The sequence below is a fragment of the Littorina saxatilis genome, linkage group LG7, assembly GCF_037325665.1.
Source record: "Littorina saxatilis isolate snail1 linkage group LG7, US_GU_Lsax_2.0, whole genome shotgun sequence".
Taxonomy (NCBI): domain Eukaryota; kingdom Metazoa; phylum Mollusca; class Gastropoda; order Littorinimorpha; family Littorinidae; genus Littorina; species Littorina saxatilis.
This window is the reverse complement of record NC_090251.1, coordinates 22221500-22241721: the sequence shown is the minus strand read 5'-3', so window position 1 is coordinate 22241721 and position 20222 is coordinate 22221500. Positions and strand designations below refer to the sequence as shown.

The 20222-nt window shown below is 42.7% G+C and overlaps 1 protein-coding gene across 2 annotated transcripts in view; it reads left to right on the top strand.

The window, feature by feature from the left end:
- The window catches only part of LOC138970929 (myosin light chain kinase, smooth muscle-like), a 181263-nt gene that overhangs the window by 99243 nt on the left and 61798 nt on the right, over positions 1 to 20222 (top strand). The window lies entirely within an intron of this gene.

Genomic DNA, 20222 nt, shown 5'->3' with positions numbered 1-20222 from the left:
CTTCTATTTCCTCTTCCATCTCGACATCGTCCTCCTCCCCTCTTACTCTCGCTTCTCCTCCCCTCTTACTCTCGCTTCTCCTCCCCTCTTACTCTCTCCTCCCCTCTTACTCTCTCCTCCCCTCTTACTCTCGCTTCTCCTCCCCTCTTACTCTCACTTCTCCTCCCCTCTTACTCTCGCTTCTCCTCCCCTCTTACTCTCGCTTCTCCTCCCCTCTTACTCTCGCTTCTCCTCCCCTCTTACTCTCGCTTCTCCTCCCCTCTTACTCTCGCTTCTCCTCCCCTCCTCCCCTCTTACTCTCGCTTCTCCTCCCCTCTTACTCTCGCTTCTCCTCCCCTCCTCCTCTCTTACTCTCGCTTCTCCTCCCCTCTTACTCTTCGCTTCTCTTCCCCTCTTACTCTCGCTTCTCCTCCCCTCTTACTCTCGCTTCTCCTCCCCTCTTACTCTCGCTTCTCCTCCCCTCTTACTCTCGCTTCTCTTCCCCTCTTACTCTCGCTTCTCCTCCCCTCTTACTCTCGCTTCTCCTCCCCTCTTACTCTCGCTTCTCCTCCCCTCTTACTCTCGCTTCTCCTCCTCTCTTACTCTCGCTTCTCCTCCCCTCTTACTCTCGCTTCTCCTCCCCTCTTACTCTCGCTTCTCCTCCCCTCTTACTCTCGCTTCTCTTCCCCTCTTACTCTCGCTTCACCTCCCCTCTTACTCTCGCTTCTCCTCCCCTCCTCCCCTCTTACTCTCGCTTCTCCTCCTCTCTTACTCTCGCTTCTCCTCCCCTCTTACTCTCACTTCTCCTCCCCTCTTACTCTCGCTTCTCCTCCCCTCTTACTCTCGCTTCTCCTCCCCTCTTACTCTCGCTTCTCCTCTCCTGTTACTCTCGCTTCTCCTCCCCTCTTACTCTCACTTCTCCTCCCCTCTTACTCTCGCTTCTCTTCCCCTCTTACTCTCGCTTCTCCTCCCCTCTTACTCTCGCTTCTCCTCCCCTCTTACTCTCGCTTCTCCTCCCCTCTTACTCTCACTTCTCCTCCCCTCTTACTCTCACTTCTCTTCCCCTCTTACTCTCGCTTCTCCTCCCCTCTTACTCTCGCTTCTCCTCCCCTCTTACTCTCGCTTCTCCTCCCCTCTTACTCTCACTTCTCCTCCCCTCTTACTCTCGCTTCTCCTCCAACTCATTCTCTTCCTATACCTCCTGATACTTATCTTTACATTGCCCCTATTGTATGGTGGATTTTGTTATCCTTCTTTTTTCTCAGCCTTGTTGTTTGGCCTTGAAAGCCGATTATTGAGTCGACCTTTCAGCTTGAATAGATCTGTTAATCAGTTCCCTGGCTTTGTGGAATGCGGTGTTGTCTTCGTGGCGCTGGTCGCTTTTCAGCGCCTGACTTTATAGCCATCTCCCTTCCTCATCATGCACATCCTCTCGTGGAGAGGGCAGGATTATTTGCCCGTGGAACATCTGCGTAATGTTCCAAGTTGCAGCATCACAACTGTTTGAAAGTTTGGTAGGGCGGCTGGGGTTATGATGAAGGGGCGGGGGGGGGGGGGGTGGTGGTGGGGGGGGGGGGGGAGGGTTGTATATATTGAGAGAAAGGGTGTGGAGAGGGGCACTCATCATAGGCGAACATGCTGACATTCTTACCCGGCCTATATATCATGGGAAGACAAGGTGCGCACTTCTGGGTTTCCTACTTGCTGTGCTTCGTATGTTGCTCATCTATATATATATATATATATACGACTTGTGTCTGTGTGTGTGTATCTGTGTGTGTGTGTGTGTGTGTGTGTGTGTGTGTGTGTGTGTGTGTGTGTGTGTGTCCGCGATGCACGGCCAAAGTTCTCGATGGATCTCTTTCAAATTTGGTGGCCATATTCAGGTACACCCCGGACACAACCTGCTCGATGAGATATTTCAACACGTGCTCTCAGCGCGCAGCGCTGAACCGATTTTGGTTTTTCTCTGGATCCATTCCCAGTAACTCTTCCTTATCTTCTCCAGTGTTTTCAGCGTTTATCTCCCTTCCTTCGTGTGGCGTCAATCCATATTCCCGTTTCTATTTTTAGAAGGTCACTGTCGACAACGCTCAATCCATATTCCCGTTATACTATTTTTAGAAGGTCACTGTCCCGGCGAAGCCGGGTATTACTCTTCTCTAGTGTTTTGCGCGTTTATCTCCCTTCCTTCGTGCGGTGCGCCGGCAAAGCCGGGTCCCCGGCGCAGCCGGGTATTCGGCTCAACTTCTTCCCGGCGAAGCCGTACCCGGCGAAGCGGGTATTCATCTAGTCTGTTATGTGTGAAGATATGGACACAAAGATTAAAATCAAAATGATTGTTTTCGAGTGCCTTTTTTATGTGAACATGAGCAGTGAAGTAACTGCACCTAACCCAAAAAAGAGTGAAACTGAACGTCGGGTATGAATCATGAATGATGATTTTTGTATATTTTGTTTCGTTGTGCAGCTGCCTTTTTGTGATTATTCAGAAGAAATGAAAATTGAACAAAAGTCACGAAGTGAAAATAATGTTCTGACTTCTAAGTGTTAAAAGGGGGGGGGGGAGAGAAAACGAAAGGGTGGGGTGAGATGGCGATGTGTGCGCTAAATGATATATGCAAAACGTGCTACAGTTTCGACCAATATCGCTATATAATCAGAAGAGAATGATCCACCATCAGTCTAAAATAGATGCAATCGGAAATCACGGATACAGTTATTGTCAGATTTCGATGTAATCATAAGTAACTTATACCCTTACAGATTGATTTCCTCACGTCTCACCCATGCCTGTCTTATCAATTGTCTACGAGCAGTAAATATCGGCCCAAATCCTGATGCGAGATTCGGTCTCTGTTCCTGCTTCGCTGCGGTTTCTGAGATAGGGGAGATAATGGGCAGCTTCTGTCTGCACACTTTCGGTGTGATTTGAGAGAGGGGAGAAATAATTTGACAAGGAGGTCATACCGGAGCTGCCATTCTTCTTCTATTCTCGGGCTTATTCTGCCAGAATCTGCTTTTTCTAAGCTATTTACTTTCGCTTTTTATATTTAGTCAAGTTTTGACTAAATATTTTAACATCGAGGGGGAATCGAAACGAGGGTATGGTGTATGTGCGTCTGTCTGTCTGTGTGTGTGTGTAGAGCGATTCAGACTAAACTACTGGACCGATCTTTATGAAATTTGACATGAGAGTTCCTGGGTATGAAATCCCCGAACGTTTTTTTCATTTTTTTGATAAATGTCTTTGATGACGTCATATCCGGCTTTTCGTGAAAGTTGAGGCGGCACTGTCACGCCCTCATTTTTCAACCAAATTGGTTGAAATTTTCGTCAAGTACTCTTCGACGAAGCCCGGGGTTCGGTATTGCATTTCAGCTTGGTGGCTTAAAAATTAATTAATGACTTTGGTCATTAAAAATCTGAAAATTGTAAAAAAAAATAAAAATTTATCAAACGATCCAAATTTACGTTTATCTTATTCTCCATCATTTGCTGATTCCAAAAACATATAAATATGTTATATTCGGATTAAAAACAAGCTCTGAAAATTAAATATATAAAAATTATTATCAAATTTTTTTTTTCGAAATCAATTTAAAAACACTTTTATCTTATTCCTTGTCGGTTCCTGATTCCAAAAATATATAGATATGATATGTTTGGATTAAAAACACGCTCAGAAAGTTAAAACGAAGAGAGGTACAGAAAAGCGTGCTATGCAGCATAGCGTAACCACTACCCCGCTCTTCTTGTCAATTTCACTGCCTATGCCGTGAGCGGTGGACCACGAGTATACGGTCTTGCTGCGTTGCATTGCGTTCAGTTTCATTCTGTGAGTTCGACAGCTACTTGACTAAATATTGTATTTTCGCCTTACGCGACTTGTTTCTTACTCTGCTCTCCCTCATTCGGATTTTGTTGTTGTTGTTGTTGTTGTTGTTGCTTAACCGCTCTCGCATGACCCGTCTGGGTCTTCAAGACAAAAACAAACAAACAATAATACCCAAACAAACAAAACTTTTGTACGTATGCCTTCTTTGTTTATATACATTTCTTTCCCCTTCCTCCCCTTGCTTGCCCTCCTTTCAGCCTTGATGCTGTTCTTCTCGTTAGAATGATTTGGTTTGTTTCTCGGTATGTCAGTCTGACGTTTGTCAGTTTATTTGACCGTCTCTCTGTATGCTGGGCACTTGGTGCTCAGGTTTGCCTGCGTGCCTGTGAGTATTTGTCTGTCTGCCTGCGTGCCTGTCTGTCTGTCTGTCTGTCTGTTTGTATACCCGTCTGTCTGTCTCCGTTGCTTGCGTCGACATGTCTGTCTGTCTAGTTGGTTTTATTCTGACTATATATCTGTCTGTTTTCATTGCCTGTCGACATGTCTGTCTGTCTAGCTGGTCGTAATCTGACTATATATCTGTCTGTTTCATTGCCTGTCGACATGTCTGTCTGTCTAGCTGGTTGTATTCTGACTATATATCTGTCTATTTTCATTGCCTGTCGACATGTCTGTCTGTCTAGCTGGTTGTATTCTGACTATATATCTGTCTGTTTTCATTGCCTGTCCCACATGTCTGTCTGTCTAGCTGGTTGTATTCTGACTATATATCTGTCTATTTTCATTGCCTGTCGACATGTCTGTCTGTCTAGCTGGTTGTATTCTGACTATGTATATGTCTGTTTCATTACCTGTCGACATGTCTGTCTGTCTGTCTGTCTGTCTAGCTGGTCGTAATCTGACTATATCTGTCTGTTTTCATTGCCGGTCGACATGTCTGTCTGTCTAGCTGGTTGTATTCTGACTATATATCTGTCTGTTTTCATTGCCTGTCGACATGTCTGTCTGTCTAGCTGGTTGTATTCTGACTATATATCTGTCTGTTTTCATTGCCTGTCGACATGTCTGTCTGTCTAGCTGGTTGTATTCTGACTATATATCTGTCTGTTTTCATTGCCTGTCGACATGTCTGTCTGTCTAGCTGGTTGTATTCTGACTATATATCTGTCTGTTTTCATTGCCTGTCGACATGTCTGTCTGTCTAGCTGGTTGTATTCTGACTATGTATATGTCTGTTTCATTACCTGTCGACATGTCTGTCTGTCTAGCTGGTCGTAAACTGACTATATATCTGTCTGTTTCATTGCCTGTCGACATGTCTGTCTGTCTAGCTGGTTGTATTCTGACTATATATCTGTCTGTTTGTCATTGACTGTCGACATGTCTGTCTGTCTAGCTGGTTGTATTCTGACTATATATCTGTCTGTTTTCATTGCCTGTCGACATGTCTGTCTGTCTAGCTGGTTGTATTCTGACTATGTATATGTCTGTTTCATTACCTGTCGACATGTCTGTCTGTCTAGCTGGTCGTAAACTGACTATATATCTGTCTGTTTCATTGCCTGTCGACATGTCTGTCTGTCTAGCTGGTCGTAATCTGACTATATATCTGTCTGTTTTCATTGCCTGTCGACATGTCTGTCTGTCTAGCTGGTTGTATTCTGACTATATATCTGTCTATTTTCATTGCCTGTCGACATGTCTGTCTGTCTAGCTGGTTGTATTCTGACTATATATCTGTCTGTTTTCATTGCCTGTCGACATGTCTGTCTGTCTAGCTGGTTGTATTCTGACTATATATCTGTCTGTTTCCATTGCCTGTCGACATGTCTGTCTGTCTAGCTGGTTGTCTTCTGACTATATATCTGTCTGTTTTCATTGCCGGTCGACATGTCTGTCTGTCTAGCTGGTTGTCTTCTGACTATATATCTGTCTGTTTTCATTGCCTGTCGATGTGTCATTCAGCAATAGCGCGCGCACCTTGCCGTCTGTTTCTCTTTTGCTTTGTTTGCGAGTGCCGTATGGTCGTCGGAGTTTCAGTAAAAGTGCCCCGTCTAGACAGTCTAGAAAAACTTGCGCAGGTGTTACGCTCTAAGCAGCTAATAAACTACAAGGAAATTGAGACCCTGCATTTTTCACGACCTACAGAGTTATTCCAGACTTTTTATCGCACCCAGGCGTCGCCATTTGTAAGAATGAATGAAACGGACGCGCGATTTGATTGGCTGTGAAGGTGTGACTTCCGTCTGGATGAATGCATCTGGCGACTGATCAGCTTTGATTTAGTTGCAGGGGTTATCATTGGCTGTCAAAATGAAAAAGACTGTCTGTGTCTGAGTAGGAAGCCTGGTCTGTGTGGATCTATATGAGCTGTGCATTTTACAGACAGTGACTGTTTTATATCTGCTGCCTTTACGTTTATTCCTCGTCGCTTTTGTCTAGACTGCCATGCAGTTTATGTTAGAACTTCCATGTGAAGTCTAGTTACAAAGCTGGCGAGAAAAAAGCTATTATTTCTTCTGATTTGTATTTATTTCCTAAGATATGTCCTGTTGGCAGTGACCGAGAAACGGTTACGTATGACAGTTTCACGATGCATGCAATTCATGGTTTGTAGCAACAGGGTGTGCATGTCATGCTTTAACAGTCATGGTTTGTAGCAACAGGGTGTGCATGTCATGCTTTAACAGTCATGGTTTGTAGCAACAGGGTGTGCATGTCATGCTTTAACAGTCATGGTTTGTAGCAACAGGGTGTGCATGTCATGCTTTAAAAGTCATGGTTAGTAGCAACAGGGTGTGCATGTCATGCTTTAACAGTCATGGTTTGTAGCAACAGGGTGTGCATGTCATGCTTTAAAAGTCATGGTTAGTAGCAACAGGGTGTGCATGTCATGCTTTAAAAGTCATGGTTTGTAGCAACAGGGTGTGCATGTCATGCTTTAACAGTCATGGTTTGTAGCAACAGGGTGTGCATGTCATGCTTTAAAAGTCATGGTTAGTAGCAACAGGGTGTGCATGTCATGCTTTAAAAGTCATGGTTTGTAGCAACAGGGTGTGCATGTCATGCTTTAAAAGTCATGGTTTGTAGCAACAGGGTGTGCATGTCATGCTTTAAAAGTCATGGTTTGTAGCAACAGGGTGTGCATGTCATGCTTTAACAGTCATGGTTAGTAGCAACAGGGTGTGCATGTCATGCTTTAAAAGTCATGGTTAGTAGCAACAGGGTGTGCATGTCATGCTTTAAAAGTCATGGTTAGTAGCAACAGGGTGTGCATGTCATGCTTTAAAAGTCATGGTTAGTAGCAACAGGGTGTGCATGTCATGCTTTAAAAGTCATGGTTAGTAGCAACAGGGTGTGCATGTCATGCTTTAAAAGTCATGGTTTGTAGCAACAGGGTGTGCATGTCATGCTTTAAAAGTCATGGTTAGTAGCAACAGGGTGTGCATGTCATGCTTTAAAAGTCATGGTTAGTAGCAACAGGGTGTGCATGTCATGCTTTAAAAGTCATGGTTAGTAGCAACAGGGTGTGCATGTCATGCTTTAAAAGTCATGGTTTGTAGCAACAGGGTGTGCATGTCATGCTTTAACAGTCATGGTTAGTAGCAACAGGGTGTGCATGTCATGCTTTAAAAGTCATGGTTAGTAGCAACAGGGTGTGCATGTCATGCTTTAAAAGTCATGGTTAGTAGCAACAGGGTGTGCATGTCATGCTTTAAAAGTCATGGTTTGTAGCAACAGGGTGTGCATGTCATGCTTTAAAAGTCATGGTTAGTAGCAACAGGGTGTGCATGTCATGCTTTAAAAGTCATGGTTAGTAGCAACAGGGTGTGCATGTCATGCTTTAAAAGTCATGGTTAGTAGCAACAGGGTGTGCATGTCATGCTTTAAAAGTCATGGTTTGTAGCAACAGGGTGTGCATGTCATGCTTTAAAAGTCATGGTTAGTAGCAACAGGGTGTGCATGTCATGCTTTAAAAGTCATGGTTAGTAGCAACAGGGTGTGCATGTCATGCTTTAAAAGTCATGGTTAGTAGCAACAGGGTGTGCATGTCATGCTTTAAAAGTCATGGTTTGTAGCAACAGGGTGTGCATGTCATGCTTTAAAAGTCATGGTTAGTAGCAACAGGGTGTGCATGTCATGCTTTAAAAGTCATGGTTAGTAGCAACAGGGTGTGCATGTCATGCTTTAAAAGTCATGGTTAGTAGCAACAGGGTGTGCATGTCATGCTTTAACAGTCATGATCAAAAATGCCACGCTTTGTTGTATACTCGAAATTTACCACTATAATCACAAAGCTGGTCGAGGGAAGTTTGGACATCGAGTTGAAAAAAAGAAGATATTTCACTACAACCTTCTGTCTGAATTACCAACTGCGATCTGCAACGATTCCTTTCGCTCTGCAACTAACACACATTGTGGCAACGATTGAGAGTGAAATATTTAACATAATGAATAATTATTGTTCCGGCTGGTTCGAAACCCGAAGTGACGGTCTTTCACTCTCTAGCCGCGGGGTCTCTTCCTTTCAGCAATAACAAAAGAAAAGTTTGAAAGTAAAACACACGACAAACACTTCAGCTTTCAAATCCGACTATAGTCTTATTTAGCTCTTTCAGCAAGAAGGTAGTGGAGTTTTGACGAATGGACACAGTTAATATGGCGGACGGTATAACTTTCAAGAAAATTACCTATCTGCAATTAGCAGGAAAACATTCGTCACAACCACTCTCGACCCCCTCCTCACCCTTCTTCCATTCCTGTCTGTTGCCCCATGCACCCACCCCCTTCCCTACCCTCCCCCCCCTCCCCCAATCCCCCATCATGGTGGTGGCCCCTTTGCTGCAGTCGAATAATGCAACATTACTTTTTTGTTGCCTTGGCTGAGACGTCCTATCAAAACTATGAACTGTTACAGGGTGACCTGAGGGACGAAGCGGGGGGAGGGAGGATTCTCGGCAATGTGTGTTGCAAATAAAATTAATTGCTGAGTATTTAAAGACTGGAGACTAGAGCGCACGCAACATTCACTGCGTGTCTGATGAAGCAGTCTGACAGGGGTCTATTGCTATAAAAGAGTCGTTTGGAGTGTTGTTGTTTTTCTCTAGCATATCACCACATACATGTCCCTAATAGGTAACCTTCCTGTGAGTACGTTAGCTTCCCCCCCCCCCCCCCCCCAATCTGGTATTGTTGTTTTAAAAAACAAAATCACAAAACAACAACAAAAGACAACAACAACACAGACAAAAAATTATAGAAGAAACATATCTTGTTAATAATAAACCAACGTTTGCAGATAACAGGTTTTTCTTGTCTAATATGTTGTCTGTGTTGTTGTTATCTTTTGTTGTTGTTTTGTCTTTTTGATTTGTGGTTGTCTCCCGGGCTGTCTGTCTTACGGCTTAGATAAATCAATACTTATTGTAAGAACTGAATATCAAAAGTCGTTTGTTTTGATCCTTTTGTCATTAAGATGTAACGATAGATGAACCTTTGATGTCTTACTTGACTACTCTTGCTTTCTTATTATAGTAAGACCATAGTTGCCTTCTTCAGGGCAAAGTGAGGAAAAAAACATTTTAAAGCAAGGACATGTTAGTACACTCGCACCAAAATCCTAGCAGAGATCAAAGATTGACGAGATAGACTTATCTCATTTTAAAAGTCAACCACATTTCCCCCTCACCCAGTAGGGGCCACAACCATCTCATGACGCCACATTCCGCAGTTACGGGCCCTGTTGGAGCCAAAACACGCGCGTAACTCTGACTCCTGGCGACAGAGGGAGCTATGTCTCAGCACGTGACCTTGGTGACCTCCCTAAAATTCTGTTCCTTGATCTTGATGACTTTATAGTCCTTTGAGACATCTGCAAGCGGTGCTTCCATAATGTAAGATAATGTTTTGACATGGTTAAGTAAGATATGGGCACCGATGGCTGAGCTGCGGATAATCTTGTCTGAAATAACTCGAGACTGTCAGATGATGCGGTTGACATTTCAGATTCGACTTGGCTTTTTACACCCCCGGTATAGGGATGTGTATAGGTTTCGGTCGATGTGTTTGTTTGTGTGTTTGTGTGTTTGTGTGTTTGTGTTCGCATATAGATCTCAAGAATGAACGGACCGATCGTCACCAAACTTGGTGAACAGGTTCTATACATTCCTGAGACGGTCCTTACAAAAATTGGGACCAGTCAAACACACGGTTAGGGAGTTATTGGTGGATTAAGATTCTACAAGGACTTATAGAGAAACATATTCATGGTCAAAGGGAAATAACCTTCTCAGTTGGTGGCAGTGAGAATGGGTGCCGTGAGAATGGTTATTTCCCTTTGACCAACGGGGGTGTTTTTCCTACCTCGAAGGAATTTCTTGTTTCTAGAGCAGTCTTGGTAGCCTAAGTTCAAAGTCCGCGTAACTACGGAAATTATTCAAAAGGGTTTATTGGTGCGAAGTCTCTTTCCCGTCCCTTTCTCTTTCTTATTTCTCCACTTCTTCTTCTTCTTCTGCGTTCGTGGGCTGAAACTCCCACGTACACTCGTGGTTTTTGCACGAGTGGAATTTTACGTGTATGACCGTTTTTTACCCCGCCATTTAGGCAGCCATACGCCGTTTTCGGAGGAAGCATGCTGGGTATTTTCGTGTTTCTATAACCCACCGAACTCTGACATGGATTACAGGATTTTTTTCGTGCGCACTTGGTCTTGTGCTTGCGTGTACACACGGGGGTGTTCGGACACCGAGGAGAGTCTGCACACAAAGCCTAGGTTGACTCTGAGAAATAAATCTCTCGCCGAACGTGGGGACGAACTCACGCTGACAGCGGCCAACTGGATACAAATCCAGCGCGCTACCGACTGAGCTACATCCCCGCCCATTTCTCCACTGAGAGGATCAGTAGCTTCACAAGTTGGTTTCTCGGATCGCGGTGGAATGAGAAAAATAAAATGATGGGGGATACATAAAAGTTGGCTGAATTTCCATACCACGATGATATTACTTTTGTGTGCAGAGATCGCAGACGTCGTTGGACATGATGAAATACGGTTTCTGTTCTGGAGTTGATATGACGACCTATATTGTAAAAACGCACACATAATGTGCATGCAAAGTCGTTAATCGTTAACTATATATTTTGTCTCTGAGGGAAACGATGTGGTAGGAAGTGAATATTTGCCATCTTTATGTGAACACCAGTGTTCTTGTCTTATCTCATCAACTCTCGAAGACGGAGCATGGTTGCCGAGTGGTGGCATAGTTACTGTCAACAAGCACGTACTGTCCAACAAATGGTTGGCTGCAACAATTATGACAATCGCAAAATTGCCGATGTATCGATAACATTTCATATATAGGGCATAAAACCAACTATATGTACAAGAATTCAATTCATTTCGGTTGCACTTACGGGGCTGGTTATATCCGTTGTCCAAAGCTTACAGTAGTGAGATACAATTGCCAAATGTCTTAAACATTTCACTTTGCTTAGCCCATTTCGCAAGGTAACACGAATTGTATTAACAGATTCGTTTATTCGTCCGTGCATCTGGCTGGCTGGCTAGTTGGCTCTAGGTTTACCTGGTCTGGCCGTCTCTCTGGTTGCTTGTCTGTCAGTCTGCCAAGCAGTCTGTCTGTCCGCTTACCTGGTCTGGCTGTCTGTCCGTCCGTCCGTCTGCCTGCTTACTTACCTGTTTGTTTACCTGTCCGTCCACCTGTTTGTTTACATGTCCGTCCACCTGTACCAACCGGTGCACAAAGGCCGCTTAGCTTGATTAGAACACGGTGGCCGACATTTTACAGGAGGTGAATCATCACCGTGGTTGCACCAAAGCAGGCAACGAAACAGGGGCACGTACACAATAATTGCCAATAAAATTGTAGAACAAGATTGCAAAACCGACTAAACAAGATGCCGTGTCTGAGAGATGCAACCTGTTATGGCCTTTTTATGGTCATGTGGTCATGAAAGTGTTCAGTTTTACGAACAGTCCAGCTGGGCTTATGGCTTCTTTGTTTCGTGCCCGCATCAGCAGCATGCAAGTAAAACTCAATATGACTGTTACTCTGTGTTTTAAAACTGTGTCCAGTATTTTTGCTAGCGTGCACATTTATAAAAACCAAGTTAATGTCGCTCCGCTGGATTGAATCCACTCACCTACTTTGTCCATGTGTGCCACAGTGTTTTCGCCGAAACTTAACGCGTATAGGCCTAGACCTGATGAGCAAGCCAGATGATTTAGCAGAATTCTCACTTTAAAAAATAGGATTTAAGTGTGTCAGTGAAAGAATGCAGGGGCGGATCTGGGGGGGGGGGGTGCAATGGGTGCAATTGCACCCCCCCCCCCCCCCCAGCGGGACAACAAAAAAACAAAACAAAAAAAGAAGAAAAAAAAAAGAAGAAAAATGTATCACCTGAAAATAGCACTTTACACGCTCAGATTGCACCAGATTGCACAATTTTGCTTCCTTTTTAAAAAAAAATTCCGGGGGGGCATGCTCGGCGCTTCGCGCCTTCGCTGATAAGATACAAAAAACCAAAAAAAAGAACTTTGCACCCCCCCCTTTCAAAACCCAGATCCGCCCCTGGAATGTATCCTGTTATTAGAGAGCAGTTGCAAGTCAATTGAGCATGACTTCTGACATTTTCCTATTCTAAATTTCTTTTGTAAAAGAAAGGGCATATCGGAACAAACCGAAGCTGGTATGAAAAATGCCGTTTTTAGTTCAAAATGTGGGCAACACCATTTATGGTTGGCAATTACCCCAGTCATAATTTTAGTACTATTGCGTACATGATATATCCTACCTGAGCGATATTCAAATTAAACTATGTATTGCATGTCTTCATTTAATTAATCGTTTATCCTGTTGCGTTCTGCTTTTTCACGTAAGACTGAAATGTGGCGCAAGCCGCAGTAGCCTACACCACATATTCTTAACACTGCTTCATTTCGCGTTTTCCTCATCAATTTCTATAATGTGATACGTCAAATAAACTGCATCAGGTAATCAATGCACAACCGACCTGTCCGTTGTGATTGATAAGTGTGCCAAGTTTATTAATGTGGTGACCTGATTTCACTGAAAGACTGACCCAGTACTGAACCTAGAAACTTATAACTCAGCTAAGACCTAGGTTGAGGGAGAATAAAAGAAAACAATCAGAGAAAAAACAATCAATCTAACTAATCTTGCAGTGACATTTCCGACGACGGTGTACATTCCAGGTGTTGGTTCTCCAACAGCTTTTCTTGCCGGCTTATCACCACATGTGGTCGAAACCTGAGTCGCTGAACCCTCTCAGAAAAACAAACTGCAATGTCTGCTCGATTCTTCTCGCCTCTGCTCCGTCATTACTCTTCTCTATGTTTCTGGGTCGCTGCTGTCAAAGAAAACAAAAAGCCCCTTAGCGCCTCGAGAAATAGGTCAAGCCAGTTTGCAAAAGTAGGTCGGCTTGAATGGCGTGACTGTTGTTTCCCTTTGTTGTTCTAGCATCATTTTACAAATCCCCTTCAAAACCAAACCGCTTTAGCCCTCTTTAGTGACCCCAGTCGCTCCACTCATTATACATCCCCCTCCCCACGGCTATCGCCAGTTATCTCTCTGACCGGACGCTAAAGTCCAACGCGACTCTATCAAAACAAAAATACAGAGTTATCTCCCATATTGTTCGCGAGCAGTGTTCGCGAGACGAAAATGATTGCAGATTGGCCCACTTCGACAGTGATCTCCGTTCTGTTCTTCACAGTTATGATCAAGACATCGTTCTAAGGTCAAAACAAGTCGAAATGTTGGGACTGCTGACGGAAGGAGACCGTAATATATAGTTGCATTACTGTCAGAATAAATCGTCTGCTCCAGCGAGCGCCGACACCAAACGGTTGATTATCACGTGACACTTTTGCCATATTGGGAGTTGTTTGCACAGTAAATACCGCCGCGAAAAATAGCTCGCTTGAACCTGTCTTACATTATCAATTCCTTTGTAATTTAAAAATTACACAACACCATGAAAAATCATCGACGATCGCGAATCTGCTTATATCCATAACGCATTACGAAAAGATCTAAATATGTTTTTAAAAAAATCTTTAAAAAATCGATTTCCTCGCCAGACAAGGAAAACCAAGGCATCCTGGTCAGGGATAGAATGAGCCGAACTAATTTTGACCTGAGGTCAGGATGCCCCCTCCCCCTCACCAACGAGGCTCATGCAAAGATGTTGCGTCGTCCATCACCGTCAAACATGATTAAGTTGTTGTACTATATGTTTTCGGTCACGTTACTTGAAAAGTCTTTAGATAGCAAGCAGACTACTTGCGTATGGTTATAAGACTTGTACTCTACTGGATTGCATAAACATGGAAGATACAGAGTCTATAAATTAACGAATTGTGAAATGTAAATGATTCGCAGAAAACTTCAGACTAAAAGAACAGTTTAACTCAAGTTTTTGTCCTTTACTGCCGGTACTTCTTCTTCTGGTAGGTCTGAGTTTTCTTCGTATTGGGTCTACTACGTCGCTCTTTTTTTATGTTCGTGGTTTTTTTGTTTTTTTGTGTTTGTTTTTTTTAATGTACCCGCCCGCCTGGGTGTTATCTTTGATTTGGGGCTGGTGGAGAACAAAGTGGTCTATTTGATCTCCGTTTGCTTGTACTGTGTGTTTGTTTGTTCGGATCCTAGATGCGAAATGGTGCAATCTGTTCTTACGTGGGTTAGTCACACAAAATAGCGCAGTAACTCGGCAGCCATGTTGGCAGTCATCTGCTCAGTAGATACACTTCCACATTAGCGCTTGTTCAAACTCAACATTTGCGATAAGTCGCAGGTAAGTCAGTTGCTTAACGAGAATTGAGGTGAGTTTTCCTTGTCAGAAGGTGCCGTTGGGAACAAAGCTGTTTACAGCATCTGGTCAACGTGAACGGCAAGATGTGATGCTGTCTGTTGCATTTACAGGCAAACTCTTATCTTCAGCTCACCATGTCAGATGTAGCCTGGCCTTTAAGAGCATCTCTGCTCGAGGTCACAGTACAACAAAATGAACAGCCTTAGGTGCTCTCTGTGCACCGTGACACTTGTTTAAGAATTAATTCTGTCGCTGCAACCATGGTGTCTCTTTAAGATTGTGCTTCATCAAAACATTCCCACTATGCATAGATAGCATCGAGGATGTTCATGGTTGGCATGAACGTAAGTTGAGGGATGATCTTTTCCCTTTAGGCCCCCCCCAAAAAAAAGTCTGTTTACGGTATCCCGACCGACCCTATTTTTTTGCGCGACCCTAGACTTTTTTTTTGGCATTTGGGGAGAAGAAAAAAATTTAACCCCAAAAAAATTTAACCCCCCCAAAAAAGTCTTTGTTTATTGGCAAAATAACTTAAAAATATGGTTTTTGGGAGAAAAAAAATTTAACAAAAAAATATCCCGACCTACCGACCCTATTTTTTGTGTGCCTATGTTACCGTAAACAGACTTTTTTTTGTGTGGCCTTATAACCCTTGTCAAAGCCGGACCAGTTCTGAGATGATGAGCCATACTGTTTGTGACGAAAAGGAGTGTGCCTACTGGCATTTTGCTCAAATACTTAGAATCTACTCCTTCCTCATCCGCGTCCCAGAACTTGACTAAGATAATAAAGTGGTGTTTGTTATTTCAAAACCACCACGTGTCAATCTCCCAGTACAAGAGTCAGGCAATGCCAGCAGTGGAGGAAAACAACATGTCGGGCAAAGATGCAGCAAAACACTGGCAACAACAAACACCTTTATGCCTTGAGTGACGATCTCTAGGATACGAAACTGACACTGAGGAGAGAAAATATCACAAGTCAGACTGCAGCTGCACGTGGTACCTCAATCTAGGTCAGATGTGCTGAGGAATTCGAAGCCATGGCTCTGGAGTGAAAAACCTACTACACATGACTATGCGGTGAAGCAGTCGCACCACTTTCTGCTCTGTCTGGTTCTGTAAAGTTACACCGTATGTAAACGTGCCATAGAATGCAATGTGTTTGCAACGAAACCGCATTTGTGATGTGTAATGATCTACCATTATAATTGTTATTAAACAATTCATCGATAGAGCTATTGTTTCTTTGAAAGCTTTTTTTCGCCAGATGTAAAAGGAGAGCGGTGTAGAGTGCAAAACCAACATAAAGAAATATGGAAGGTGTGGGGGATATGCATGGCTTGTACAGCAATCAGTTTCTTCTTCCAGTTCTTCCCACAATCCTTCACGCAAGACACAATTCCTCTTTGACAGAAAAGGACTGCCAAGGGGGGCAAGTTGTAAGATTTCTGATGGTTTGGAAGATGACCGACTAAGAGGGAGAGCTTGGCAAGGATGTGTGAAGCTGAAGGACGTTCATGTAACTAACTGCCTGACGGTTTTTTTCGCTATAAAGCTTACTTACTTCTTCCACTGCCTCTTCCCGTGTAACATGCCCCTAATGGCTTTGCCGTCAAGGCGTAAAACTTACATTTTCTCTCTTCCACTGCCTCCACCACACATCTTCGCAGGAACATAGACCATTTATCTATTTGGTCTATGGCAGGAAGAAGCAACAGTTTGATGGTTGAGTAACTGAGTAGTGAGTCAGAGAATGGGGTAGGGAGGAAAGGGGAGTATGATCGCTCAATTACCCCAATACAACTTGGACTGGTCATCTATTGCAAGCGGTTGGCCTAGTGGTAAGACGTCCGCCCCATGATCGGAAGGTCGTGGGTTCGAACCCCGGCCGGGTCATACCTAAGACTTTAAAATTGGCAATCTAGTGGCTGCTCCGCCTGGCGTCTGGCATTATGGGGTTAGTGCTAGGACTGGTTGGTCCGGTGTCAGAATAATGTGACTGGGTGAGACATGAAGCCCGTGCTGCGACTTCTCAGTGTCTTGTGTGTGGCGCACGTTATATGTCAAAGCAGCACCGCCCTGATATGGCCCTTCGTGGTCGGCTGGGCGTTAAGCAACCAAACAAACAAAATCTATTGCAAGCATGCTGCAAGGTGTCACAGCCGCACAAAACAAAGCCTGGCAGAACCGTGATGAGTAGTTGAAGTGATGTTTAATCAACTGTAGTTCCAACATACTGCACCGTCAAACCAATGATGGCCTTTGTGCGTCATGTTTATGGCTGATATTGATGGAACAAAAAACTGTGGCTCATGCTTAGAAAAATGGCAGACCGGAAGCGCCGGAACAGGAAGCGCATAAAATTCTTACAGCAAAATTTTCCTACATATTCTGAATAAACCTTGAATCTATTTTACACACATTTAGTGTAAAATTAATGACTAAATAAAACCTAAAAAACTATCAAACTTGTAAAACTTTACTGATCAAAAAAGAGTAACAACAAAAAAGCTGGATCTGGAACAGATTTGGACTTTAGATTTGAAAGATGGATGTGGCATAGGATTTAGCGTAGCGCCTTTCACATAAGGGTTTATTTTCTTCGGCAAAATGTGCTGGCGAAATGGCCGTTAAACCGCGACTGTTTACCTCTTTCGAAAAAAGCGTAAATCTTCCGCAGCCAATTAAAGCCAATTATTTCCGAACAGAATCTATTACCATGGTGGTGACACAGAATAACTTTGATTGATAAAGACTTGGCTTAAATATTCAGTTACACAAACAAAACTAACATGGAAAGAACTGATATAAAAATTCAGATACACTTCTAAACAATACCAGCATGAAAGGAAGAAAACTTCGTGGCACACACAACAAACAAAACCAGCATGTAAAACCCTGACTCAAAAACGCATATTCACTTTTATACAATACCAGCATGACCTGACTTTTAATATACACTTCTAAACAATACCGGCACGTAATGAAGACATACTGCGTGGCACACACAACCATCAAGACCATACATTCACCATACACACCACCAAGAAGCACTAGACTAACCCTACTTGCGAAAAACCGTGTCAGTCCAACAGACCGATGTGCATAATGAACCGCAATAAAGATCAAAACTCCATTTGCCGAGGGTGTCAGTGCCAGGCTCTGGGTATCACGGTTCAGCGGGTCGTCTGTTGTTGATGATTCATTGTCTGCACCGAAAATGGGTTTATGTCATTCTCATTGTCAACGGGTCATATTATTGTCTGTAATCTCCCACCGCGTCAAACTGTAGCTTTACGACTTGAAGAGTCTGGTTTGTGTCATTCTCATTGTCAAGTCAAGTCAAGTCAATATTTATTTCAAAAAACCCCTAGGGTTACATGAGTAAAATAAATAAAAATTGCAATAAACACGACAAAAAAGATATACATGTATGTAATAATGAGACACAACACTTCTAATTAACCGAAAATAAATCAAGCTTAATTCATAACAAAATAATTGTAATCATACATTTTTTTTTTTTTTTTTTACAGGAAAATATATGTTTCTGTGTTTGTTTTTGTTTTAATAAGAAGAAAAAAACCACGTGATCAAATAATCAGAACTCTTTCAAAATACTCTTAATAAAAATTAATATTGTCTGTAATCCCACCGCGTCAAACTGTAGCTTTACGACTTGAAGGGTGTGGTTTGTGCAATGATATGATTTATGTCTATAGTCTCGTGACACAGTGGCTTCCTTAAAACGTAGTACTGTTTCAGTGTTTGACTACAAACGATCGAATCCACGTAGTTTTACGAATAAAATAGGGCTTGGTTTTGTGGAGTGGTAGGATTACTTGTCTCTTGACAACACTACTAAAACGTAGTAGTCAGGCCAAAAAAAAAAATAGGTGTGGTTACGGTAACATAGCCAAAAAAAATAGGGTAGGTAGGTAGGCAATCACTTTTTTTTTTTTTTTTTACTTTTTTTTCTAATGTGTACAAATTAAACCTACTTGACAGGGAAATAGGTGTGCGACACGGGCGCTTTCGCTCATTGCGTTTTTTGCACTCGGTTTTTTTTTGTTTTTTTGACAAATGTAATAAAAAGTTATAGGATCGGCCCCTAAAAATAGGGTAGGTCGGGTTACCGTAACCACACCTATTTTTTTTTTTATGCCTCAGATGTATTTGTACATCTATAGAGGGGGCTGCTTTGTGGATTGGTAGGATTACCTTTCTCTTGACAACACTACTATAAGGCCCAAAAAAATAGTCTGTTTACGGTAACATAGGCCAAAAAAATAGGGTCGGTAGGTCGTGAATTTTTTTTCTCCAAAAAAACATAATTTTAAGTTATTTTGCCAAAAAAACAGACTTTTTTTTTCCCCCCCAAATGCCCAAAAAAATTCTAGGGTCGCGCGAAAAAATAGGGTCGGTCGGGATACCGTAAACAGACTTTTTTTGTGTGTGTGCCTAAAACGTAGTTGTCAAATGTAGGTTTACAATGTAGGTTTGTGCAATGTTTCGATTGCCTCTCTTTGGTCACAACAATGTCTACCTGGCTACATTTTGTTTTTACTAGAACGTGGTATTGGTTGGCTACAAACAGTAAGGGTCAATAAAAGTTATTGTCATCATTTTCACGAGTTTTCATTCACAAACACCTGGGAAATAAATCTCATGTTTCCCATGCAATAAATCGTGGTGGTGAATGAGGTTTGAGCTTTCAGGTGAAACGTGGATTGTCAAAGTAAAAGCCAATCAGGCTGATTGTTTGATGTGTGGAACCATCGCGGCTTTGGATTTGTGTTTCCGAGGACAACGATTGTAAGCATTCACTCTCAAAGACCCAATCAATGTTGACAATTACCGCGGCGACTCATGGTCAATTTGCAACTTATCTCTGTAATCGCAAAATCCACAACGAAAAGTCATAAACACTTAAAAGGAAAGAAATATGCTCAACACTTACTGAATTCACTGGTATGATCGCAGCTCTGTACATTTTCAGACTGGAAGAAAAGCGTCAACAAGCTACGTTTGACGTCACATACAAGTTTGACGTGTTATCTCGTGCTACTGTGACGATGCTTTGTGGCCCGGAGTTGGATTCTAAAAATTCGTCTCCCTGTGGGTTATTGTGCATTTTGTTGCACAACCAAAATGATGACAAAAACGATGTTTGGTAGCTTGTTGTCAGACCAGCACTTTGTTGTTGGTCCTCGGGGAGCATATCGCCTTTTGTCTCATATTTATCAACCGCGGCCTTCTGCCTTGGTCGATAATGATGAAACAAAAGACGATATGGTCCCCTGGGACAAACAAAAAAGCTGGTCTGTCAACAAGCCACCAAACATCTTATATTGTACAAGATGGAATACCTGTTTTCCAACCGAAGCTTAGTTTTGTCTTTTTGTGGCCTCTAATTGTGCTTTTTATCCCAAGTAAAAAAGTACCACACTTTGTACTATAGTATACTATAGTAAAAGTACTATGAAATACTATAGTTTACTACAGTAAAAGTACTATGGTACATTGAATTGTACTACAGTATACTATAGTTT